The sequence below is a fragment of the Pleurodeles waltl genome, chromosome 2_1 (assembly GCF_031143425.1).
Source record: "Pleurodeles waltl isolate 20211129_DDA chromosome 2_1, aPleWal1.hap1.20221129, whole genome shotgun sequence".
Classification (NCBI taxonomy): domain Eukaryota; kingdom Metazoa; phylum Chordata; class Amphibia; order Caudata; family Salamandridae; genus Pleurodeles; species Pleurodeles waltl.
In genome coordinates this window covers 123,332,087-123,359,669 of record NC_090438.1, presented here as the reverse complement: position 1 = coordinate 123,359,669, position 27,583 = coordinate 123,332,087, and the positions used below count along the sequence as shown (strand labels likewise).

Here is a 27,583-nt window from a genome sequence, read left to right as displayed (position 1 = left end):
GTGAAGGGGAGAGACAAAAGCAAAATTGAAATGACTCAGATTAGGTAACAGTGTGAACAATGTGACTAGCGCTCCAATCGAGTTTGCACAGTTCACATTCAAACACCATGGCCACCATGGAGCGTGAAGGGGAGAGAAAAGAAAAAAAGTAGTTTACCCTCCCGCCAGAATATCGTCAATCGTGCAATAATCCAGGTAACCAGAGCAGTCTGGAAGACATAACAGAAGAGCCTCAAAGCGTGACAAACGTAAATTACACCAAGGGATTGTTGAAAGGCAGGCCCAGGAACGAATGAAAGCGATTTGCATGTTTAAAGCCCACAGAATAAATTACAACAGGTTGAACAGCAGCGCATGCTTTGACCCTGTCACCAGGCAGGTCGCTCCCCCCATCTGCCACGCAGCCCCCTGTGGGTTGAACCTCCGTTGCCACTTTTGCCGCCTGACTACTCGCTCCCTTTTTTCTATTCCCCTGAGCTTGTGCTTCTGTGCCACTTGTTTTTTCCATTCTGTGCCCCTGTGTTTTGCTTTCTGTACCCCTGTGCTCTGTTGTCCCTCTCCCGCCGTGTTTTTTCCCGCCGTTTTTTCCCCTGGGTTTTCCCCCTGGGTTTTCCCCCTGGGTTTTCCCCCTGGGTTTTCCCCTTGCTGCTGAGCCCCTGCTGCCCCGCCCACTTCACTCCCATTGGCCGCCCGCTCCAACCTCCCAGCTGCTCCTCCCTCCCTCTGCCCTCATATGGAGGCCACCCAGCACCAGAACCCCTGGAACCTGCACCCCCCGCAACGCCAGACTGCACTACGACCCAAGCACCCTCCACGCACTCAACACCAGACGAGACCACCCCTGCTACCGGGCCACCCCAAAACGCACCCAGGGGCCTTTCACCTGCCGGAACTGCAGATTCACCAGCATCCAACCCTCCACACCACCAGCCAGAGAACCCAACCACTTCCGCTGCATCCTCCTCAACACCCGCTCTGCTCGCAAGCACGCCATCGAACTTTGGGACCTCCTAGACTCCACTGCCCCGGACGTCGCCTTCCTGACGGAGACCTGGCTGAACGCCACCTCCACACCAGACTTTGCCATAGCCATCCCACAGGGCTACAAGATCTCCCGCAGAGACCGCACCAACGGAGTGGGAGGAGGAATCGCCATCATCCACAAAGGCTCCATCAAAACCTCAACGAACACCAATGACACCCTCACCACCGCCGAGCACATGCACTTCCAGATCCACACCGACCCAAACACCACCCTCAGAGGAACCCTCATCTACAGACCTCCCGGACCCCGCCCACAGTTCAGTGACACCATCGCTGACCTCATCAGCACCCACGCCCTCACTTCCACGGACTACATCCTCCTCGGGGACCTGAACTTCCACCTCGAGAACAACAACGACGCCAACTCCACCCCCCTGATCGACAACCTCGGAGTCAAACAGCTAGTAACGACACCCACTCACGCCGCTGGACACACGCTTGACCCCATCTTCTCCGCAAGCCCCCACGTCTCCTTCAACCACACCACCAAACCACACTGGACCGACCACAGATGCGTCCACTTCACCTTCAGAAAACCCACCACACACCACCGGACCCAACAGCTACCACACCGCTGCTGGGGCAAGGTCACCGGGGACCAACTGACTTCCGCCCTCGCCCTGTGACCACCCACCGACCCCACCGACCCAGACACTGCCGCGACCAACCTCACACAGTGGATCAACGACTGCGCCAACACCCTCGCCCCTCTCAAGACCTTTACAACCAACCACACCAACAAGAAAGCCGCCTGGTTCACCGAGGACCTCCGGATCTCCAAGCACACCTGTCGAAAGCTGGAGAAGAAATGGCTCCACGACCGAACACCAGACAACCACACAGCCCTCAAGAGCGCCACCCGCAGACATCACCAACTCATCAGGACCGCCAAGAAGACCGCCTTCAAGGACCGCCTAGACAACAACGCACACAACACCAAAGAGCTCTTCAGCATCGTGAAAGAACTCTCCAACCCCAGCTCCATCACCAACGACATCCCGCCATCTCAAGACCTGTGCGACTCCCTGGCCACCTTCTTCCACCGCAAGATCACCGACATCCACGACAGCTTCAACCCCGACCCCCCTCACCCACCACAGAGTCCACCACCCCTGCGACTACCACTCGCACCAGTCGCCTGACCGTCTGGTCCAGCGTCAGCGACGAAGACACCATCAAAACCATGAACTCCATCCACTCCGGATCCCCATCGGACCCCTGCCCTCACCACGTCTTCAACAAAGCCAGCGCAGCCATTGCGCCCCACCTCCGGAAAACAATCAACTGTTCCTTCGAGACAGCAACCTTCCCAGAAAGCTGGAAGCACACCGAGATCAACGCCCTTCTGAAGAAGCCCAAGGCGGACCCCGAGAACTTCCGTCCCATCTCCCTGCTCCCTTTCTCGGCAAAAGTGACCGAGAAGATTGTCAACAAACAGCTGACCCGCTACCTCGAAGTCAACAACATCCTGGACCCGTCCCAATCTGGTTTTCGCAGTAACCACAGCACCGAGACCGCCCTTCATCGCCGCCACTGACGACATCCGGACCCTGATGGACAAAGGAGAAACAGCCGCCCTCAACCTCCTGGACCTATCAGCAGCCTTTGACACGGTCTGCCACCACACCCTATCAGCACACCTCCATGACGCCGGTATCCAAGAGAAGGCCCTGGCCTGGACCACATCCTTCCTCTCCGGCAGAACCCGGAGCGTCCACCTCCCACCCTTCCGCTCCAAAACCACTGAGATCATCGGCGGCGTCCCACAGGGATCCTCCCTCAGCCAGACACTGTTCAATATCTACATGGCCCCCCTCGCCCACGTCGCACGACAACACAACCTCAACATCATCTCCTACGCCACCCAGCTGATCATATCCCTCACCGAAGATCCCGACCCCGCCAAAGCTAACCTCCACCGAGGAATGAAGGCCATAGCCGACTGGATGAAGGACAGCATTCTGAAGCTGAACTCCGACAAGACGGAGGTCCTCATTCTCAGACCCCACCCCATCAGCCTGGGACGACTCTTGGTGGCCCACGTTACTAGGCACAGCCCCGGAACCCACGGACCACGCACGCAACCTGGGGGTCATCCTTGACTCCACTCTCTCCATGACCAGGCAAGTCAACGCCGTCTCCGCATCCTGCTTCAACACCCTCCGTATGCTCCGCAGGATCTTCAAATGGATCCCCCTCGACACGAGAAAAACCGTTACCCAGGCCCTCATCACCAACAGACTCGACTACGGGAACGCCCTCTACTCAGGAACTACAAACAAGCTCCTGAGACTACTCCAACGCATCCAGAACGCCTCTGCCCGACTCATCCTCGATGTCCCCCGCCGCAGCCACATCACACTCCACCTGAGAGGCCTGCACTGGCTCCCCATCAACAAAGGGATCACCTTCAAGCTCCTGATCCACGCACACAAAGCACTGCACAACACTGGACCCACCTACCTCAACAACTGACTCAGCTTCCACACCCCCACCCGAAGCCTCCGCTCAGCCAACCTCGCCCTCGCCACAGTCCCCCGCATCCGAAAAACCACTGCCGGCGGCAGATCCTTCTCCTACCTCGCCGCCAAGACCTGGAACACTCTCCCCACCATCCTACGACAGACCCAGGACCTGCTGGCCTTCAGAAGACTCCTCAAGACCTGGCTCTTCGACCAGTAGCACCCCCCCCCTCCCCAGCGCCTTGAGACCCTTGCGGGTATGTAGCGCGCTTTACAAATGCAGTGATTGATTGATGCGCACTGCTAGCCGCAACCTAAAAAAGAGGTAAGCAAATAAATTTTAAAATAAATAAATAAAAAAATAAAAAAAATAAAAACACAAAAAAAGTTATAGGGATGTTCTAGTTAGGTTAACATTTTAAATGTATAAAACCCTAGCAATTCACCTGTTACGAGTGATCTCAAGGGAATAACTTGTGCTTTAAGGCAACTATAACTCGCCTCCTCGCCGGGTCCTGTTAATTACCCCACAGCTTACAGCAATCACGACGTCTTTGATAACACCAATATTATCAATGTAATATTTGCAGTAAAATTTCTGAAGGAAAAAAAACTGTGTGGCTTTGATGCTCTGTTCTAGACAACATTTATTTGTGCATCATATCATTTCAGCAAACGCATGGTGCACTGACATTATATTGAAATGGAAAATAAACTGAGTGGACCTCCTCAATTTACTTTCACTGCTTTGGTGCTGTCTCAGCCCCTTAAGCAGCAAAGCACATGGGAGAGGTGTCCTTAGAAAGGGGAGAAGCTCCCCTTTCCAATGGCATCTTTCCAAAAGTGGATCACTGCTTGGGAATCGCTCAAGGAGGGTGATCCCCAGGTAGGGATTCCCCACCACTACACTAAGGATTTCTTTGTGTGGCAGGGAGTGGCGCCTGAGGCAAATGCAGCTCCCCATTATGGGATGATTATTTTGGCTGTTTTCTGTCCCCATACAGGGCAGATTAGCCTTATATTTAGACAAATCAGCCGATGGTGGGGGTTGCCCAGCATGGATATGCCCCCACCTCTCTCTCTCCACACCCCCTCCACAAAAAATACAAAATAAAAAGTCTTACTGCCCTAGGGATGGGGAAATGAAGGCAATTACATGCATCTGCCCCCCCATGGGAGGTAGGTTGGGGCAAGGGGTAGAAAGCCCACTCAACATCAGGGATTATTATTTTTTTGTAGGGGTGAGGGCTGCCCAGCATGGTCATGGCCATGCCCCATCCCCTCGAAAATGGGGAAAATGTTTCTGCTCCTTTGCCGACTAACGCATCTCATCCCAATGGTAAGCAAGAGGATATTTGATTATTCTGGGTGTTTTTACAAATGTGCCAGGACAGTTTGGCTAACTCCCAGTATCATCCCACTTGCAATGGTGAACAGCTGCACTTTGAGCTTGGGTAGGCTGCCACCTATAAAAACCTACCAGACCCAGGCATCTGAAAACTAGACATCTTGGGGGGTTGGGGGGGAGTCTAGGTTGGTGTGCTTTGCATGCACCCCACACCATTTCCTACCCACAATGCCCTGCAAACCATAAATGTTTACTAAACACACATTTTTCCTCCATTGGTGATGGAAACTTCCGGAATCCACAAAATTCTTAACACCCAGCATTGCCCCACTTCTGCCCGAAAAAAGGTTGCGCGACTTTGGTGTTTGGGTCTCGTGCCGGCGACAGGAACCTATCCAACCAATGTCATTAGGAGTCCCCAACGCAACAGCTTCCATTGTCCTAGGTTTGATCAGTTCCTGTTTCTGGCACCAGGCCCAGCCACACAAATGTTGCATCATTTGTTTCGGAACAGGTGGGGCTATGCTGGTTAGTAGGAGTTTTGTGAATTTCGTAAGTTTTCATCACAGAAATGTAAGGAAAATGTGTGATTTCAGACAAAGTTTGATGTCTGCAGGGCATTGTGGGGAGGGGGAAAAGAAAAAAAAAAAAAGCACACCATAACTAATGGGATCTATGCAAGTCACCCCATCATGGATTCACTTAGGTTTTTTACAACAAATGTACAGATTTGCTAGGTTTCCCCGAGGTGCCAGCTGAGCTAGGGCCCAAAAACCACAGCTACCCAATTTGCAAAAAACTGGTCAGTTTTGCGCAGAAAAACATCTGATGTATTCCAGTCGCGTTTAGGCCTGTTGCGGGTACTAGGCCTACCCACACAAGTGAGGTACCATTTTTATTGGGGGTCTTAGGGGGAATACCGAATAGTAGAATAAGTTACCATTGTACTTGACTGCATTTGCACCTTCCAAATGTAAGAATGTGTAAGAAAGAAGTAATTTTGAGAAATACCCTCCAATTCACGTATGGGTACACCCACAAATTGAGGTGTACAAATAACCCCTTCTTCTAAACTACATACATGTCTTGTGTTAATTTCAGAAATATAGGTTTCCATGATACTTTTTTTCACAATTTATAATTCACTATATGACTCGCTCTATACTTGTTATAGAGTGAAAACCATGTCATGCTGCTGCTCAATTATTAGCTCTGGGTACCTCGAGTTCTTGGAAAACCCACCAACCCTATATATCCCCACAACCAGAAGGGTCTAGAAGATGTAAAGGCATATAACTTTGTGAATGGGCCATTGTGGTGCGAGGTTACCAATGAAAACATTGTTACAAATGCCATTTTTTCCGCCTAACGTTTAATATTTTTTATTTTAAGACTCTGTTTCTCTGGGAAAACCTTGAAGGATCTACACAAATGACACCTATCTGAATTAAGAACTGTCTAGTTTTCAGACATGTATAGCATTCCAGGATCCACCATGGGTTTTACACCAGTTTCCACCACAAGTTGGAAAGAGACTGAAAGCACAAAAACAAAATAGGAAAAATGGGCTCTCTCTATGAAGCTGTTTGCATGGGGGGGAAAAAATATATATATATTTGCAGCACTTTTCGAATTTGTTCCCACAAAAACACAAAATGTAGCTATATTTTGGCTAATTTCTGGGTCCCCTCCAGTGGAATACTCAAACCGTGAACACCTTTAGACACCCCAGGATGTTGGGAAAAAATAAATAAAAAAGGACACAAAGTTGGTGTGGATACGTTATGTGGACAAACAGTAATGAGGGCCTAGGCATAAATTACCACAAACAGCGAAAATAAAAAAAATAAAAATAAAAAAAATAAGACTTAGCTCTTTTTGGGGGGGCGCTAGCAGTGAAGACGTTAAAACGCCTTGGCGTCAACTACAGAACCATTGTTTGTATGAAAAGTATGAACTGCTCCTACTGCCACCACCAGTATTGTAATGCCATCTCTGGGAAAAAGTACACTAATAATCATGTTAAAAAGGTTCTTTCCAGAAGAACTGTGAATGCCTTTATAATCTTAATATTGAAAGAACCTAACAAGCATTTGCAATGCAATGGGTCTCGCATTTGTTGGAGTTAGAGCTCTTAACTTTGTAAATTCCTAACTGAACTTTTCTTGCTACTTAAATTGAACATTAAAAGTAACCTAATCAAGTCGATTTAAAGCGCCAAGGCCGCCATAAGCATGAGCGCGAAGGAGAGACACCAAAAAAAAAAAAAAAAAAAAAAAAAAAAAAAAGAAGAAGTTCGCTCGCAGTCAAACGTATCGGAAACATGCAATTATCCATATAACAGGGTCGATGTCCAACGTGGTAATCAAACAGCCCCAAGGAGGGACAAACGTAAAGCATTTACCAGTGGTAACAAAGGAGTTTTGAAAGGCAAGCCCATGAACAATTGATAGCGATGGGCGTGCAGTGGGCGTGATTAAGAGCCCATAGATAGATTACATCAGGTCAGAGCGCTGAAAGACCAGGTGCTAATTAAGGTAGGCTGGCTATGACAACCTCCTGCTAATAATGCTGCTCCATTTGAGGCCAAAAGAGCTGACTGACTGTGCCCCACTGAAACCAACCCAAACAAGTAACATTTTATACCAGACTTAAGGGAAGCTCTCACTAATTTCCTTGAAAGATTTCAGACTGCTGTTCTGTTATTGTGAATGCTTCTGGGACCACAAGAAGCAGTGAAAGTAACTTTTGCTCAAAGGCTGCTGCCCAAGGTACAGTAACAATAAAAAGACTATGTAATAATGAATTTTTTCTGAATGAGTTTCTTTAGCCAACTATTGCTTGACAATTCAGAAGTGTGAGAAAGAAGCTACCGAATTTAAACTTATCACTGCAGAAGTATTTTTCCAAGAGTTGGTAGGAGGGACCGGGGATGAATGGGGAGACATTGGTGAGCAAAGTGGGTCGTCAGGAAGCTTTTAAAAAACAGCCTAAGGGACATAAACTGTTTTCTGCATGCTTGGATTGCAGTACACAAAAAAATGTATGTATGATGCGTTATTAAAAAACATTTAAAAAAAAAAAAAAAAAAACTCCGATTCCTACACCTTGCCCTAGCAAACGTATATGTTTCTTGACACATTACTGATCCTGTATCATCAAGTCTATTCACTGATTATATATAGAAAGGGAGTGTGTGAACAACGAGAAATAGTGATTCCCCATTCTGGTTTCAGCAACATCAAATGGCAACAGCAATGTGATTAGTTAGTTCTGTCTGCCAATGTAGACAGTCAGCAGGTGAAGGAGTATTTTTTTCTACCTCGCTGGAGGGAAAGTTTGCCTATCTGCACTACCTAGGTTATAGCTGTTGAGAATATGAAGAAACACTCAGAATACTTAGTGCGACCAGCGGACACGCATGTTTTTCCTATGCTCGGTCCCAGGCTTCTCATCTTCTGTACATGCCTCCTTTTCTGGTTAACAGACCACTAGTGAGGTCAATAATGATGTGGCTCAATTCCAGCCATGCATCTGTGTGATACATGTTGGCATAGTGAGACCGGTCTCATAAATCACTTATTTCTGAATGTGTATTAACACTGTTTCAGCTATACAATGCTGGGGCATTAGCTCATTCTCATTTGGTGGGTCCTCGATAAGTATTAAAAACATGCGTGTACTACGTTGTTTTTACTATGTGATAATTAACCCCTACCATTAAAATACAACAAAGTACGCTTCGGCCAGTGCTTAAAGTTATGTTTCATTATCAAAAAGTTAAAAGCAGGTTCTTCAGAACTTATGAATGCAGGTCTTCAAAGGGACTAGAGGGCATCTAAACAGACCCCCTTTATAATATCCCTCCGACCCAAGTAATTTGGACAGCGATACCCAGAGGAGGTTATCCCATATTTATGGTCAATTATGAATTCATATACTGACTAGATAATACTTCTTGGGTCATTTAATGTTGTCTAATTAAACATCTCTACCGAAAATGAAAATACTGTTTTAGCACTGCAAGGAATCATGATCATCAAGATCAGGATACAATGAGTACACCAGCTCGAAACATGCCAAATATCTTAAATCAAGCCAATTTTAACTCCACATGATAGTGATACAGATTAGGTTTTAAATGCTAAACCAGCCTTAAGGAACCTTAATCTAAGGAAGAAACTCCTTAGAGTATCACAATTCCCATTTGCGCCATGAGGCAGCAAGTATCCGCATGGTTATAGTTGCTGTTGAAACAAAGGGTTGTGGTGCCCACTGTAAGCATCTCTCTAGCACTCCCCAAATCCAGTCCATAAATCCTACAGGTAAAGGCATGTACCAATTGCTTCAAGATTTACAAGGCATAGTTTACCTTTGTACCAAAGTATTTTGTTGTGCATTCCAGCGAAAGCTTCACAGGCAACTGTGAAGCTTATGTTCAGTGTTCTAAATCTTTATGAACTGAGATGGTCAGTTCCTTTGTGCATTCAGTTTGCTCTGGAAAGAACCAACATGTGAACAATACTTCCTCAGGGGTGTACAGAGTTACTGTGGTATCTGGCTCAGCACCTGTAGAATATGCACTTGTTGGATTCCAACAGCAAAATATAGAACACTGTACATGTCATCAGCAGGGAGTAGAATGTTATGATCTGAATAAGATGAGTTGCTGGGATGAACCGATGTCAAGTGAATGGGATATTATTTTCTTCTAACAAAGATCTTCCTTCAAGCTTCTTGGAAATCCTTGCATTAATTTATTCTATAAATTCCCATACTGGTGTAGTCAGCAGGATGAGAAAGCAAGAAGATCAACATGTGGAACTACTGGAGTCAGTTTTACTGGGACAGTGAGCACTACAAGAGACAGCATTCTCTTCTTTGCTTGTGAAAGAGCTGAACACGCAGCAAGTATTTCATGTTTGAGTTCTGTTTACTTTGTAAAATGTATTTTGTGTTGGGACAAGAGTTGGACTTCAGGTTTCACTGTGAGTCAATCCTCTCATTTAATTGATGATGCGTAAAAGAGCTGCTGCCCTGTAAACAGCACATGCCATTAATAACAGTCCAATTGTGATGTGTAACCAACCAACGCAGTACACAGTACACTTCATTAGCATCTCTCAAGTTTCACCATGAGTTAAATCAGACCTGCTGCTCATGCACAGCACACGTCATTAATAACTATCAAAACGGGCTGTGAGCCAAGCAACACCTTTCATAGCACACGTCATCAGTGACTCTCCAAGCTTGCTGTGTATCCAGGAAAGGTTGCTTCTTACGATATGGGTCATTGCCAGCTTTCTGACCGTGCTTATTAACCGAGCTGCGAGGCTCTTTACCCTCAGCTGATCTGTGTCCCGAGCAACTCAATGACCTATGTACAGTGCGCGTTTTAAATGTTACTGGGCTTCACCAGGAAATACCTCAGTGATACGCACACTCCAGTACAAGCATACTTAGTTGTTGCTATGCTGCACTTTACTGGGACATATTTCAGTGATGCGCACACTTTTGTGAATCAGTCTGTCTGTACATTGACCTGCTTATCACATGTTTAACATCCCGTTTCAGTGATACACAGCGTAAGAAATGAGTCAGATTAGCAAAAGTGTATCTCTTAGTGATGCATGCACTTTTATAAGTGTGCACTATTGTTGCCATGACTTCAATGTTGTGCTTCCCATTTATACACCTGGTTTGATCTAAATATCCACACATTGACAATAATATACAATATATTTTTGTATTTCACTTTATTGTTGTAGAGTTCATCATGCAAAAGAATCCAGCTCCTGCTTTTTTTCCCTCTCTAGCCCAGGCAACCTACCCATAAAGTGGCATAAGTGGAGAAACGTTTTTTTTAGATAAATATTATCTGCCCAAAGTAAGTACTATTTTAGAAAAAAAAAAATTCTAAGGGAATGCAAAGGGAAGAAGAATCTTTAGAAGCTTACGTAACTGAATTGAGAAAGCTAGCGTTCTCGTGCAATTTTGGTAACTCAGTAAATGAATGCATACACAATCAATTTATATTGGGTTGTAATATTGAAAAGGTGAGGTAGGAATAGTGGTTGAAAGAAGAACCATCACTTGATGAGGTGTTAGTAATTGATAAAAGAATAGAGCACTCAAAGTGTATTCATGTCATAAGGAAAGAAGTGGAAAAATAAAAGTCAAAGATTCAAGTAGTGAAGGAAAAATTTCAAAAATATAACTAAGATTTTGGTCAAAAATATAATTCTACTTCACCTAAATGTTATAGATGTGAAAGAATTGGACATCTAGCCAATGACAAAAAAAAATTAAAAATCCTGAACTTCAAATGGTTTGCAATAAATGTGGCGGGACAATTGGGGATGGTATGCAGGTAAAAAAAATATATAAATATACACTAAAGTTAGGTATGTTGATGTGGATGGAGATCATGAAGCTTGAGGCAATTAACTCTGACACAAGTGAATTTGCATGTGGTCAAATAGTACTGCAGGTTGAGATGAATGAGAAAGAAACACCTAGCCATATAGATACCATTTTAGCGGAAGGTGAAGCAACCAAAGTTTTATTTGACTCTGGTGCAAAAGTAACTATTATCGCAAACAATTTCTTCCAATCCAAGTTAAAAGTTGAAGTTGTGTTATTGAAACTGGAAATAAAACCATGTGCATATGGTGGTGAGCCCATCACATTACTAGGGTATTCCACTGTTCTAATTGAATACAAGGGACGACTGGTTCCAGGGAAGACATAGGTTTCGAAGAAAGGAGACAGCATTATTAGTTAGTTTCATCAAGGAGATTTGGGAGTAATGCTTGATCAGACTTCTGACTCTCCCATTTGCATGAAAGACAGGAATGAAATGTTTTGTGTAGGAACAGTCTCAGATAATGAATACTTACAGAAAATAAAATCAGAGTTTCCTAAGGTGTTCACAGAAGAACTGGGATATTTGAAGGACTATTCTGCTTAAAGCAAATGATCAGCCCATTAGTTGCAAAGTTCGTAATGTGCATATTGCTGTCCATCAGGAAATGAAAGAGGAATTCAATATGTTTAAAAAGTAGTGGGATCATAGAAGAAGTTCAAGGTACAGGATGGTTGGCTCCAGTTGCTCCAGCAAGGAAATCTAATGGGAGCTTACATTTGTGTAGGTTTAATAAACTTGAACAAAAATTGTAGTTGTGGATAAATACCCTTTACCCAAGATCTCGGAGTTATTACTTATACTTGGAGGAGCAAAACTATTTAGCACTTTAGACATCACTTTGGCCTACCATCAGGTCGAATTGGAGGAGTCATTCAGGGACTAAGTCTTTTATAACTCCTTTTGGTACCTTCAGATTTGTCAGACTTCCTTTCAGGCCAGTTTCTGTCACATCTGTTTTTTAACAGGTAATGGGAAATAGCCTGAAAGAAATAGAAGGTGTCTGCATTTATCAAGAAGATGTCCTTGTTTTTGGGAAAGATGATGATGAACATGCTGCAATGCTCAGACGTTTTACGGAGATTGGAGGAGAGTAACCTCACTCTAAAGACTGAAAAGTGCAAACTTCATACTAACACTTTAAACTACCTGGGTCATAACATTTCTGGTGATGATATAAAACCTAAGGTCAGGCTGATGGAAATTATTAAAATGAGTTCACCCGAATCTAAGGAGGAATTGATGAAGTTTTTAGGCATGGTGGAGTACTACTATAAATTTGTCAAAAATTGCTGATCTTGGTGTTAAAATGAGATCACTTTTACGTAAAGGAGTTGAATTTTGCTGGGACTCAATGTGAAGACAAGTTTGAATTTTTTTTTTTAAAACCTCAATGCAGCACCTAATTTGAGAAATTTTGATCCAAAGAAAAAAATCTATCATTACTACTGATGCCAGTATGAAAGTCTTGGGAGCAGTGTTACAGCAATATTGCAGTAATAGTTTACACACCATAATGTTTATTTCCAGAGGACTAAAGGATCCAGAGTCTAGCTATTCTGTAATAGAGAGACGTTCTTGCAGTACATTGGGCAGTGAAGAATCTGAAGACATTTTTGTGCGGGTCTGATTTTGAAATCTGAACTGATCATAAACCACTGATTTAATTTTTTAATAAAACAGTTTGGATCTTACCTCGGGAAGAATAACTAAATGGGTGATAGCGTTACAAGAATATAATTTTGAGGTTAAATATATCCCTACTGCTGATAATGGGGTGGCTAGCACACTTTCAAGACTAATCCAAGTAGATGACACAGAAGTGACAACCATTGGACAGTTAGATGAGAATACTGAGTGGGTCTGTGAATTAGAAAGTGAAGTTATTTCTGAATAAAGGAGGAGAAAGGAACTTAGCTCAGATAAGGTGTTGTGTGAAGTCATATCTGTGTTACGCACAAGGTGGATCAACAAGAAGCAAGCTAGTGATTCGTGCAAAATGCTTTGGGGAGTAAGGGATGAACGGTCAAGAATGATTTATTCATAGGTACTAGACTTGTAAATCCTAGTAGTCAGAGACTAGAGTTGATACATTTGGTGCATGAGACACATCAGGGAATATCTAAAACCAAAGGGAGGTTGCGTACATCTTACTGGTGGCTGGCATGGACATCCAGATCAATAGGGTTGTACAAGACTGCCTTAGTTGCGATAAAGTCCAAATGTACAAGAGCACAACCTGTGATCATCAGGGAGCGTCCTAAAGGTCCCAGGAAAGATATAGCTTTGGACATTGTTGGCCCAATTTACGGTGAAGGACAACCTACATACATAATTGTGGTGCTGGATGTTTTTTTCCCCCCATTTGCCAGAAATTTTTCACGCACAGTATAGAAACTAAAAATGTTTCTAAGTTCTTAACAGAGCTAATGGCAAGGGATGGGTACTCTGCTCAGAGATAATGGATCACAATTAGTTTCTAAAGAGATGGCTGGATTCTTAAGCAAGAGAGGCATACAACACAAGAAGTGAGCGCTATAACAGACACAAATGGCTTAGTTGAGAGGTTTAATAGAGTCATTAAAGAAACTATAACCTTAGCCATGTCAAATTCTATGGACTGTAAAGTAGAAGTAAAGAAGATAGAAATGTGCAGATTTACTCCTCATAGTACAACTGGGAAAACACCTTTTGAACTATTTAAAGGGCGGCTGCCTAATGCATTAGAACCACCTTGGGTAAATATGAAACTGAACTAGGAAAATAAAATTTAAATAGCTCTTGAAAGGAAAGGGGAGCTGTAAAACTGAGCAAGAGGAATTCTGATGGGAGGAAAGCTGCTAAAGAAACTGAGGGAGAAGTTGGAGACTTCGTTGTAATTAAGCTCGCTTCAAAAAATAGTGATGGAACTATATTCAGCAAACCAATACGTGTTATTAGGAAATTCAACAATACGATTAAAACCGAACATCACCGCATCTGGAATCTTAACAGAGTAGTAGTGATAAGAGGGAATTCTGTGGTTTCTAAAGAATAGGAAGGAGACGTGTCCAATTCATGTGAGAATAGTAAAGATGGTAATAGAATTGTGAGGAAGTCGTGTAGAGTAACAAAGAAACCTGGACATTTAAGTGACTATGTCTAATTGTCATTTTGTGTAATTAGGCTGATAAATGATAATCTTGTAAATAGCTGTCATTATTTGTGAAATGAGGGAGCTGTGTGGTATCTGGCTCAGTAGAATCTTGCACTCGTTGAATTCTGAGAGTACATGTCATCAGCAGGGAGTAGAATGTTATGTTCTGAATGAGCTGCTGGGAAGAACAGATGTCAAGTGGATGGGATCTTTTCTTCAAATAAAGATCTTCCTTGAAACTTCTTGGAAATCATTGCGTGAATTTATCCTGTAAATTCTCATACTGGTGTAGTCAGCAGGATGAGGAAGCAAGAAGATCTCAACATGTGAGACTACTGAAATCATCAGTTTCACTGGGACCTTGAAAGCTACTAAAGAGACAGCATTCTTTTCACTGGTAGTGAGAGACCTCAACACACAGCAAGTACTTCATGTTTGAGTCCTGTTTACTTTGTCAAATGTACTTTGTGTTGGGACAAGGAGTTGGACTTCAGGTTTCAGCGTGAGTCAATCCTTTCATTTAATTGAGGACGCGTGAAAGAGCAGCTGCCATGTACACAGCACATGCTATTAGTAACAGTCCAATTGTGATGTGTAACCAACCAATGGGGTACACAGCACACTACATTAACAGTGAAACTTGAGATGCTAATCAGACCTGCTGCTCGTGCACAGCACACGTCATTAGTAACTATCAGAACGGGCTGTGCAGCCAAGCAACACCTTTCATAGCACACGTCATCGGTGACTCTCCAAACCGTGCTGTGTATCCAGGCAACGCCGCTTCTTACGATATGGGTCATTGCCAGCTTTCCGATTGTGCTTATTACCCGAGCTGCGAGGCTCTTTGTGCTCAGCTGATCTGTGTCCTGAGCAACTCAACGACCCACTAAGCTATGCATCGTGCGCGTCTAAACGGCATCTAAAGTGTTACTGGGCTTCTCCAGGAAATACCTCAGTGATCCGCCCACTCCAGTACAAGCGTACTTCGTTGTTGCTACACTGCACTTCACTGGGACATATTTCAGTGATACGCACACTTTTTGGAACCAGTCTTTGCGTTCACTGATCCAATCAATGGCTCAGAAAACAGATATGGCAAAACAGAATGGTTTTTATTTTGCCCTGGCTAAGGGACAAAACTGTACTCTAACTAAATGGTCACTTGCCAGTAGGAGCAGTTTTCCAGCTTGAAGAATTTTCTCGATTCACATCTGTGCATTATTCTGCCATCAAGTGGTTGGATCCGGGAACTTCTTAGTTCTTTCTTTTTTTTTCCTCTTTGGTGCAGTCTGTAGCTATTTAGCGTTAGGTCCCTCCTCCTGTGACAGAAGCCGCTGTGTGAGGTCGCCATCTTCAGATTATTGTTCCTCCTTCAGCGACTCCTGCACTTGCTGGCTTCCGTTCTTTCAGAATTGTAGCATCCTTTTCTCTTTGTCTCACCTCATTTCCTTGGGAGGAGGAGGGTCACATTTGAATCCAGAAAATTTGTTAATCTGCAAAACTACTCCTACTGGTACAAAACCATTTTGTTTTGCAGCATGAATACTTTTCAGGAGCAGTGCATTGATTTTGCAGCTGTATTCTTGATCACTGTTGACAGTGGTGGGGAAAAAAATGAAGTTAAGCTTGCGAACAGGTGCTTTCTGTAGTCTTTGTCCCACTTGTGTCTCCTTTTTTATCTAGATATCCACATTAGTGTTTTGTGAAGGTGTGGATTGATGATTATGAGGGTGTCATACATGTACAGTTTATTGGCATGTTTGCTAGGTGGACCCTTTTTCCTTGAGCGAGTTCTAGGTTTCTCCTACAGGCATTTTCCCACCATCTGGTAACCTAAGTGAACTGTTTTATCGGTCCACCTTGCTGTGGTCTCTTGTTACCTGCAAACCCTTGCTGAAGGTTTGCAAATTATATGAAGAACTGACTTCCCTTTCTGATCTCCCTTGTCACAACCCTGCACACATCTGGTGTATGCAGCATTCTTTAAGCTTGTGTTTTTGGTTGATGGAAAAAAATCCTGGTAACTGGAATTCAGGTTATTGGTTCATGTGGAATGACATTTAAGAAGAAACATGGGTTAATTTTCAGAGTTCTCTTATTCCTGTGTATTTGCAGGTGTGTTTTTTTCAGTGGTTAGTGCCTGCAGCTCACTCACCCTGCGTAGTGATGATTGCGCTTAGGAAGGTGGTCTTCCAGTCAGGAACCACAGAGCTGCCTGGTACAGCGGTTCAAACTGCTTTCAAAAGTTGCATTAGCATCAAATTGAGGTTCCACATAGCCGCCGGCCTGGGTGAAGTTATTTCCTTTGCTCCTTCCAGGAACCATTGATAACTGGTATTATAAAGAAAGTCCTTCCCATGGGACCTTGTGTAAAGGCTTCCATCACTACCAAGTGCACTTTTAATGATGTGTACAACAGTCTGTTGTGTAGATGGTGGCAAAATACCAGATCACTGGTGTCCCCTGTTCTGCTGAGGAACCAACCCCTGTCTCTGCATCACTGTATTGATCTATGCCACTTCACTGTGTAGCATCTTCCTGAAGAATGTTCATTGAAAGATTTGGAGAATTCAAGTATCCACACTATGTCCACAGGAGCCAGTCAGCTAAGCTCAAGCTGCCTACTTTCAGGTGGAAGACTCAGACTCCTTGCATGGAAAGAGGTTAGTGTTTTCTAGATGACTTCTTTACATTTCACTACACCAGCAAGTCTGAGAACCATGTTGGTTTTGCCCACTGTGGAGCAATTAGGACAACTGTCATCTGGGACTGCTTGCACTTGCTTATCACAAGAGGTACGAGGGGAATTTGTGAAGAACTGTATACCACTTTCCCAGACCGGTCTGTCAAAAGAGCATTTCCCTAAAAAAGGAGGAACGGGGGCCTAGATGTGAAGTCTCTGCTTTTTGCGTGTTCTACATAGGTCATCTTCTGGTGTGCCCCACTGCCACAAGACCTCTTTAAGCACTTTGTTTGGTTCCCATTCAAGTGTTACAGATGCTTGCCTTAGTAGTATGTCTGCCATTCCGTTTTCTACATCCTGTAGGTGTACCATTAGGTCAATTCCTCTCTCAATGGCCTACCTTCAAATGACTTATTCTGGTTTTGACAGCACCTGCAAACTTGTCCTCACCTTTTTTTGTACATATATAACATTACGGTTGTGCTAATTTGTATTATCCTCCAGGTGAGATCAATCTGAAAGGCTTTTAGGGCCAGGAAAACGGTCTTTAATTCCAGGATACTGATGTGTTGGATCTCTTCTTCATTCTCCATATTTCTCTGACTTTAAGCTCTCCAATGTGAGCTCCCCAGCATGTTTGGGGAAAGTCCGTGGTGATGGTCAGAGTTGGTTTTATGAAGGTCCTGCCTACTGTGATGTTGTCCTCTTTCCATCATACCTTCCCGTCTTAGGTAGACCACCACTGCCGCAAGACACATTGTGAATACTCTGGGCACAGATTTGATCCCAAACAAGAGCAGCATGAACTGGAAGTGTGTCTTGCAGACCACAAACCGGAAGTAGGTTTAGTGTTTGTGTTTCATTGGAGCGTGTAGTTTCATTGATTAATTTAATTCATGGGCACCCTCTCAATAATCCAGTTTGAAAAAAAAAAAAAAAGCTCTTACACTTCGCTTTGCAAGGCAGCGCCTTTCCTGCTCTTGGTGTAGTCTTTCCTTTGGACTGACTTTGGGTGACATTATAAGCCCTATGCAGTAACCATGTTGGATGCTGTTCATGATTCATTCCTGGAGGAAGGCCTTTAGTCTGTCCTTTAAAGGACTAAAGCCTTTTTTTCTGTCCTCAACTGATGTTACATGGTGGTGTGCCTGTTAAGTGAAGTCACTTGGGGGAAGGAGCTGGCTCCCCGGGAAGGCTGCCCCCTTTCCCTGGCAGTGCCCCGAAACCTCATTTTTAAAACCAGACACCCGCAGCCAGTCACATCTTCTCATAGATGTTCCAGTTACTAGCTGCCTACTAGCAACATTCACTGCGTCCAAGGCAGATTTCAGGTATGTGTTTGCTATAGCTCTGCCCTTTATCAGTGCAGCTCCCCTCTTCAGATACTGTTCAGGAAGATGTTTCAGTAGCTGTCTGACCTCTTCCCAGTGCCTGTGGGCTTAGTGGTTTAGGAGAGAGTTTGAGATAATCCACTGTGCATCAGCCTCCTCCATTCTCTTGCACTCCTTCTCTGGGAGGGCCTTGTGGATATTGATGTCTCATCTTTCTTGCCATGGCCCCAATGATGGAATATACAAAAAAAAAAAAAACCTTCTTTATCCTGTTACCACCTTGCAAGAAGATACTGGCTCTCACACAACTCCCCCTCCCACCTCTTGACCTAGGATGATTGGCAGTACGAGAGGTTTTGTTTTTTGTTCTGGGGTGGTAGGAGGAAACAAGCCTGTCTCTTCTCTTTCTATAGCTGTACCATGTACTTATCTGACACCTTTACCACTATGACATTCTACATTGTGATTTTTGTCGAGTGGCAAGGTCTTAAGGGGGTATCAGTGGCCTCTTCTGACGTGTCCACTTCGACGACCTGTCATTGTTCACTGTTTTCAATGGCCTGGAAGATCACTTGACCCTCTGTGTCCTCCTCCTAGAGGAACAAATACTGCTCCTCTTGTAGTTCGGGAGTAGTTACCATTTCAAGCTCACCTTGCTCTTCTTCCTTCCTGTTCTTGTCCCCCTGGGGACATCAAGGGAGAGTTTAAGTTCTTTCATTGAAGCCTCGAATTTTTTCTTATTCTGAAGTACCGCCGCCATTTCGGCCTCAAGCCTCCTTTTATGTCTCTCGATTTCTAGAGGAGCATGGTCTTCAGCATCAAGAGGCTTTGACGCCTTTTTCTGCAGCTCTGGAGGTTCTGTTGAGCCTTTTGCCCTCTCCTTCTCTCGATTACCTTTCATCATTGAAGGTTTCTCCAAGGGGCGACCTCCAACAGCATCTCTTTTGGGACCAGTGGGCTTCCCGTTTGCCTTTGTCAATCCTTGAGTATTTTGACGTGGAGGCAGTCTTATGTGGCCTCAAGTCTGAAGTCCTCTGCACTGCTCCAGTGTGTTTGACGTGTCACCTTCGGCGATTCCTCTGGTGTCCGCAGAGCTTCAACTATTGTTTGTTTCCAGACCAAATGGAAGTAAAGATAACCTGAAGAGGATGATGCCACAATCAAAGGCTTCTGGGGCGCACATCTGACGTCACAGGGGGGATTATACCGAAACACTAGATGAGAGAATAATGCACAGCATGTGAACACATTAAAAAAGAAAAATGCTGTAGAACTGCAATAAAAATGTTGCACCTGCAGTCTAAATAGAGCCACTGCAATTTATCAAAAAATTTACAACATACGTAATATTTTTAGGACTTGCATACAATTGGCGGGATGAGTATTGCATGGTACGTCCTAGGTAATGGTGTGAAAGTATTCTTATAGGATGTGATAAGAAAATACTATGATGCAATAAGATAATTTGTCACTTTCCTACTGCTTTACATCCTAGTTTAAATCCATACTTCCTTAATATCAAATCCCATTTAAGGCAATGTCACATGTTCATTTTATGGACAATTCAGAATGATGGGGATTATGATGATTTGAAAAACGATTATGGTACTATAGAACACTACAAAGGTAACGCAGACATGGAAATTATAGACTTGCACACAACTGTTTTAAATTGCACACACTACTGTACAAGAATGATAAATTACATTTTTAAAATGCATGTACAAAAATTCGTGTAGTTAACTTGTTTCAGTCATGTTTTCTTGCTCAGACTATCATTGTCCACAGAGGTGGTAGTCTCCTGTGTTCATGCACTTGCATTTTGGCTCTCGAGACAAGAAAACTGAATATCTTTCTCAGATGTTCTCCTATTCTCATGAGCTCAGCTAAGCACAGGTTTGGATTTTTTTTGTTGTACAAACCCAATCATGGAACAACTGTTAAAAATGTGTGGGTAGCAGAGAATAAAATTGGGTTTTGCCTATTCTTGTCGACCAGGTCTCCAATGGTGGACTTCAAGGTGATGCCATGATTGAATGATTCACAGAGTATTAACTTTTCTTTCAGACTCTTATGGCATGTGATAGTAGACACAAAAAAAAGTATCTAGCTTAAGCCCATTTGTTTACCCTATAACGGATGAGTACTAGATGCTACACTACCCTCTCTAAGTATTAACTGCTGTTATTTCATGTAGTAGCTCCACAGTAACGCGACCTTACACAAGGGGCTCTCTTTCCTAAATCTAGTCTACACTAGAGAAAACTTCTAAAATCAAAATAATGCTAATATTCTCTGTTCTATACTTCTATTGATGCAGTTAAGCTCCACCCAACACACAGAATTTAGAAAATATACAGAATGGCTGACGGTTTGATATAAAGGTCAGGCTCTATGGAAAGACTTAATCAAACAGGGTGTTTACTGAAGCCAAACAACGTGGCCTTCTCTAATTTGCAGACATGAACATCAGCAGTTATGCCACAGACAAGAAATCAACAAACTTGGTAGTGGGAACATTCAGATTTGTTTAGCTACTATTTTAAGCAGATCACAAGTTTTTCATGCAGATTCATTCTGAACGAGGAGTCATGGTTGAGCATCCTATACAGTTTCAGAAACAAAATGTGTGCATGATAATCTAACAGGCTTTCATCCTCAAGTACTAGCAGCACTACAAGCAATGTGCAACCGGTGCTACAAAGGAACCCAATCGAACGTACTTTTATTTTCGAGTATCGACAAACATCTCCTTAAAAACGACTGCTCAATCCCTCGAAATCGTTGCAAAGGGCTGGTGTTGGGTCTCATCATAGCGAGCAGTGTATTTACAATAATGTTGGCTTGTAAGCCACAGACCACCGAGTCCCACCATTGACTCTGATCTGAGCAGATCAAGAAGATTGATAACGTGACTCTAAGATGTTGGCCTGCGGCTGTAACTCATACCCATCAGGATTTTCTTCTACGAGATCAGAGGTAAAACAGATGAAAATTACAGAAACAAAATGTTACGGGTTTCACGTGCTGCAGCGCCTCGCCGCAGTGGTATAATTATAACGCAATAGAACTGTAATCAACTTATCTACCAGGGGAGGATGAGAGTCTGCCTGGTTGTTGTTCAAAACTAATGTGCAGATTTCCAGCACACGCTTAACTTATGGTTTTCCAAGAACAATTAATAGAACAAAACGAGGCCCATACGTAGCAACAACTTTGCTTTCTTTGCAGGACTGAGAATTTTAAGGACTAAAGTGATAGTTTATATTTTCCACACAACTGGTTCCATACACACAGCAGCAATAGTTATAAAAAGAATCGTTTGTGATTGTGAAATATCCAAGATTACATACTGTTTTATCAAATTAAACCATGTGAATTTATTGCCCCAATATACTAATATAATTTGAGGGTTCCATGCCTATGATTAATGATGGTATATTTGTGTTGCTACAAAAAAGGTACGCAGGCCAGAAATACATCCATACAACACCCGGAAATGCTATGATCCAAAGAAACTGCAAACCAGTAAAAGAAAAAGATATATATTTTGTTCTAATAAAATACAAAATAAAAAAAAAATGGGAAGAGAAACTATGAACTGTTACGTTTTCTTTCTCTAAAGGGCAATAACAAAATGTGTCATTCCAAGCAACTGAAAAGAAAAAAAGAATAAAAAAAGAAAAGAAAAACGGGAAAACGGGAACACAAACGTTATACATTTGTATAAACTAGATAACGTGCTAAATTCAAGAATAGGTATTTCACTTACAGCATCTGAGGTTTCCACTCACAGATCAATTCCCAAACCACTAAAATTAAAGTGCAAAACAGAAATTGGTGAGAAGGTTCCCATCGGGATTTTTTTTCTTTTTTTTTTTTAACTGATAGCTATAGCCTACCATAAAGGCTGGGCAAACACACCCTTTTCCCCCTCCGACCCCCCTCCTGCCGGATGTGCCAGCAGTAGAAAAAAAATAAAACCAATCAACCATAGTTTTCTTTTATTGCTGCTGGCTTGGGGAGAGGAGGGCTTTATGGGGGGGCGCAACCTTCACCATAGCAAAGGAGCTGCCCCAGCCTAGCACTGCTGAATTGTATGGAGAGGTTGAGCAGAAGAATGAGCGTGCAAGAGACCACCCCCATTACAGTTTGTGTACCCAGAGGGCATCAGATATGGGTAAATAGTGCTGATCTGTACCGCCTCTCCACTGGGGCCTGAAATGAGTGTGATGGTTGTTTAAATGAAGGTAGGAGAAGGCCCTTTGGTTTGGTTCCTCTACCCTCATACCAAATACCCACTTGCATGGGATCATCAGCCAAAAGTCTGTTTACCTGCATGCCAGGATCTCTTCTCACAAACTTGCAAAATCTCATGTTTACACCAGAAGATAGGCTATTGTTCATTTATGCACTCTATAACTAAGCATTTCTGGAACACATTCTAGTCACTATATACATTTCTTCCATGCTCTCCAGAACTAGGCCTACTCCATAATAATTACAGGTGACTGTGGGGAAAGAGTAAACCTGAAGGTGGACGAAGGGTGCAGGGACTGCAAGACTCTAGAGTCATGCAATGAGTATGCTATTTATACATCAAAAGGGACATGTTGCAGAACATCCAATGGTATCCAGCTTTACAAATGGACAATGCATATAGTATCACCATAGGTTGTGTATGTGCTAACGTTGTTGCAATGTGAATAAAAGACAAATTATTGTTCTGTCTGGAAAGAAAGTTTGTGATGGAGAAAGGGGGATACAATCCAAGCATATTTAGATCTAGTGGTCACAATGGTGCTGTGAAAATAGGGAGAGCATGATGGGCTTTTCTATATCTGAGGACTATGTCAAAGCAATAGAAAAGAGTATCATTCGGAACATCAACGTTTGGAAATCATTCTGGAAGTCAAGGTGGTGCCTTTTCAGCCCGAGTTTCTCGATGACCACAAACACGTTTTGCTTACAGAACTTCCTTGGCCCTGGCCTTCACAAAAAACAAGCACTGCCAAAGCCAATAGGCCTTGCCTCTGAAAGGAGAAAATATGTGCAGGATGAGGCAGGTGTGAACTCAGTTAGAATGGTGAATAGAAAAAAAGAAGAAAAAAAAAAACTAGTAAACTAGTAACCCTGCAGCTGCTGGGCCTCTCCAAAATAGCTAGACAAGGAGACCTGGGATGGAAAGCAAGGCAAAGAGTTTGGCTGGGAAATAGCCCCCTAATGGAATAATACAACTTAGAATAGAAAAATGATACTGAAATGCTCTTGGACAGAAAGACAAAACAATAGGAAGAAAAGCTATCAAAAGCAGACAGGAGAGACAAAAAAGATATCCAATCATGAGCAATGGGATGACCCACCGCCCACTCCAACTATATAATATGTATGGGAAATATAAGGTCTGCCAACAAAATCAAAGCTGCCTCGAGTCAAGATCCAAATAAAACAAGCATCGGCAAAAATGCTGAGGCTTTACAGCATGAACAAAATGAGGAAAAAAATGCGATGATGCAGCCGCTCACATTTGAACAGAGGGACAAAGGGGTAAGCACACTGTTTAGAGCAACACGAAGCGCCTGGAAGAAGCATGTGTAAGAGAGAACAACAAGGAGGAGAGATGCACACAGACTAGAGCAACAGAGTGTTGTGGGGAGGGGGAAGAATCACACAAGGGAGACTGCTTAAAAACACATGCACTCTGATGAGAGTGCTTAATCAAAAAGAAAAAAAAAAGTAGTCCCCTAAAAGTGAGCACTAGAAGGACACAAACCAGCCATGCTTCAGTGCAGGGAGGAAAAAACAAAATAAAAAATAAAAATAGGTGGACAATACAAACCATTGAACAACAAGCAAGCAAATAAGTGAAAATAAAGCCTATCAATGGTAAGCAATAGGCAGGTTTTAAGCTCAGAGAGTTTTTTGTAAGCAGACAATAGGTCTTTTGCAGCCAGACAGATTTCACAATCTGCTAGGCTCAATCGAAAAACCAACCTATGATCCTAGACTTCTGTACTTAGTATACATACTCCACAAGGGTGAGGGGGTCATCAATGAAAAGCCCATGATTCCTGCTGATAAAGCAAGAGAAAGGCTTAGGTATCAATAATTTACAACACCATCATTTACCAATGCACATCTGTGAATGCGTACAAATTACTTGTGCTCTACTGTTCTCTAGATTGGATGCGTTCATTTCTTCTATGGAGGAGTCCTAACCTGTAAAATACAGCTTTTTGAGATATAGGTTTGGCAATTTGTTCACCACCAACACAACTCAAACTTTCCATCGACAATTTTCAGAAAGTGCAACAATCAGGAGCTAGAAGTTAGAGCTTTCTGCTCCAAAAAGTAAATATAATAAAGTCTTACTCAAGGTACTTTTCTTCCATAGCCAGTGAAAACAAGTTCATCTTACAATGCAGGATGGAATCGCAAATACAGAATTTAAGCTAACAACTTTGTAAAAGTTAGCAAGTTCAAATAATGCAGCTACAGGAAAGTTTAAAAAAATAATTTACAATATGTTCTGCTTCCTCCTAGGGAATTTTTTTGTGATGTAACCTGGGTGTAATGTAGAACTTTTTAGTTTGCACTTACTGACAAGCTTCCTGCTGCCTGTTGTTTAAGACCTCTTGCAGCCCCTACCAAAAGCTTACATGTGCTTTGAGCAGGCCCACTGCTTTCATTGGCTTAATTTAGGACACATTTGATTGCTCCTTGTTGGAAATAGCCCTTTTTGCAGGGTTATACCCAAACTTTTTGCCTTCTTCCTCCTATTTTATCAGGTCTCTTTTTGCTGGTTTATTGTATCTGCGCACGTTACCACTGCTAATCAGTGCTAAAGTGCAAATGCTCCCTATAGAAATTGTACTGCTGATTGATTTATCCTTGATTGGCATATTTGATTTAATGGTAAGTCCCTAGTAAAGTGCACTAGAGGTGCCCAGGGTCTGTAAATCAAATGCTACTAGTGGGCCTGCAGCACTCGTTGTGCCACCCACATAAGTAGCTCTGTAATCATGTCTCAGACCTTCCACTGCAGTGTCTGCGTGTGCAGTTTTGACTGTAACTTCGACTTGGCAAGTGTACCCACTTGCCAGGCCTAAACCTTCCCTTTTCTTACATGTAAGGCACCCCTAAGGTAGGCCCTAGGTAGCCCCAAGGGCAGGGTGCAGTGTATGGTTAAGGTAGGACATATAGTAATGTGTTTTACATGCCCCGACAGTGAAATATTTCTAAATTTGTTTTTCACTGTTGCAAGGCCTGTCCCTCTCATAGGTTAACATGGGGGCTACCTTTAAATCTGATTAAAGGGTAGATTCCCTTTTGGAGCAGATGGACATGTGGAGTTTGGGGTCTCTGAGCTCACAATTTAAAACTACATCTTTTAGCAAAGTTGATTTTAAGATTTTCCAATGCACAATGCCACTTTTTGAAAGTAGGCATTTTTCTTGCTTAATACATTCTGTGACTGACTGACTGAGGATTTCCTGTCTAGGTCAGTTTGACAGTTGAGCTGTTCCCACTCTCCTCTAGACAGTGACACAAAGGGGGCTGGGGAGCAGCCTGCATATCCTGATTAGCCATCTGTGCTGTAGGGGGAGGAGTGGTCACTCACACCTGAAAGGACTGTGCCTGCCCTCACACAATGCCATCTCCGACCCCCTGGTGAGTGTCTGGGGCCTAGCCTGGACAAGGAAGGATCTTGCAAACACTTGAGATGTTGCTTTGAAGTTTGCAAACTTCAAAGGCAGAACTGGGTATAAGAAGCAGACCCAAAACCCTAGACTTTTAGAACCTTTCTGGAATCAAGAGGAACCTCTGCCCACAAGAAGAGCTGAAGGAGGAGTACTGTCCCTTTGCTGTGCTGCTTTGCTGGACTGGCCTGCAGTTGCTGCTTCTGCCTGAAAAGAGTGCAAAGGGTGAACTTTGCTGTGTGTCCTGCTTGAGAAAATTCTCCAAGGGCTCGGAGTACAGCTTGCCTCCTTGCTGGAAGTCTCAGGGACACCAAAGACTTCAGTTTCCTCAACCTGCAGCACTGAGAACTGTGTTTTGTGCTATTCAAGAGGAGAAACCACTGCGACGACGCCAACTACGCCCCACCGAGTCGCATTGCCCCCGCTTCACACCGCAACCCTGGTCTCATCGACACAGTCATCAGACGACTTCACCAAGCCGTTGCTCGCGCCTTGACCTGTGGGCCCCGCACTACAGCATCGCCTGCTCACGCCGCAGCCTGGGGATCCCAAACGACGCCGCTCCTGCTGACACCGGCGCCGCTGCCTGCGCCGTGGCCTATGGACACTGCTCGTGAGGTACACGAAGCACCGTCCCTTCCCCCGCTGCAGCCCCGGTTCACCGCCACCAGCACCACTGACTCCTGTTTCGTCACTAGGCATTCTGCCTGCACCGTGGCCTGTGGACACCACTCGTGAGGGTCGCGAAGCACCGTCCCGTCCTGCACCGCTGGCTTGGGCCTACTGACGACGGCGCTTCAGCAACGACGCCGCTGCCTGCACCGTGACCTGTGGACACTGCACGTCGCACCACCCTGCTTCACATAGCAGCCCTGGTCTCACAGACGCGGCTGAACACAGTCACCAAGCCGCTGCCTGCACTGTGACGTGTGGGCACCACACGTCGCATCGTCCCACTTCACACCGCGGCCGACGCCATCCACCCCGGCGCACCTGACTTCATCAGCCTGGAGTTCGATCTGCAACGCGGGCGACCTCAAGGGCCCGACTACTCCAGCACCGACTCCAGACCCGACACTGCGACGTCAGTGACGCCGCCCTCCAGAGCTCACCGCGAGGATCACGACGCCCTGCATATCCAAGGTACTGTTTGTGGGTCTTCCCGACACCGTAGCTGGCCCGCAATGCTGCCGCCGGTCTAAACTGTTGGTTTTGTTGATCATGACGCCGTGATAGACCTAGGTGGAGCTATCGACTTCAAGGAACTGTAATTTTGAGTAAATCTTGCATAATTCATATTTTTCCTACTGTATGTTGGATTCTTATTGTATTTGGTCTTGTTTTATACAGATAAATATTGGCTATTTTTCTAAAACTGGTGTGGTGTCCGTTTTGTAGCGCTTTCACTTATTTCTGTGTGTTATGTGCAACTACTTTACACATTGCTTCTGA

The 27,583-nt window shown here is 43.9% G+C and overlaps 1 protein-coding gene across 1 annotated transcript in view; it reads right to left on the bottom strand.

Moving 5' to 3' along the window:
• Positions 1-27,583, bottom strand: part of AMMECR1 (AMMECR nuclear protein 1) — a 406,744-nt gene that overhangs the window by 358,174 nt on the left and 20,987 nt on the right. The window lies entirely within an intron of this gene.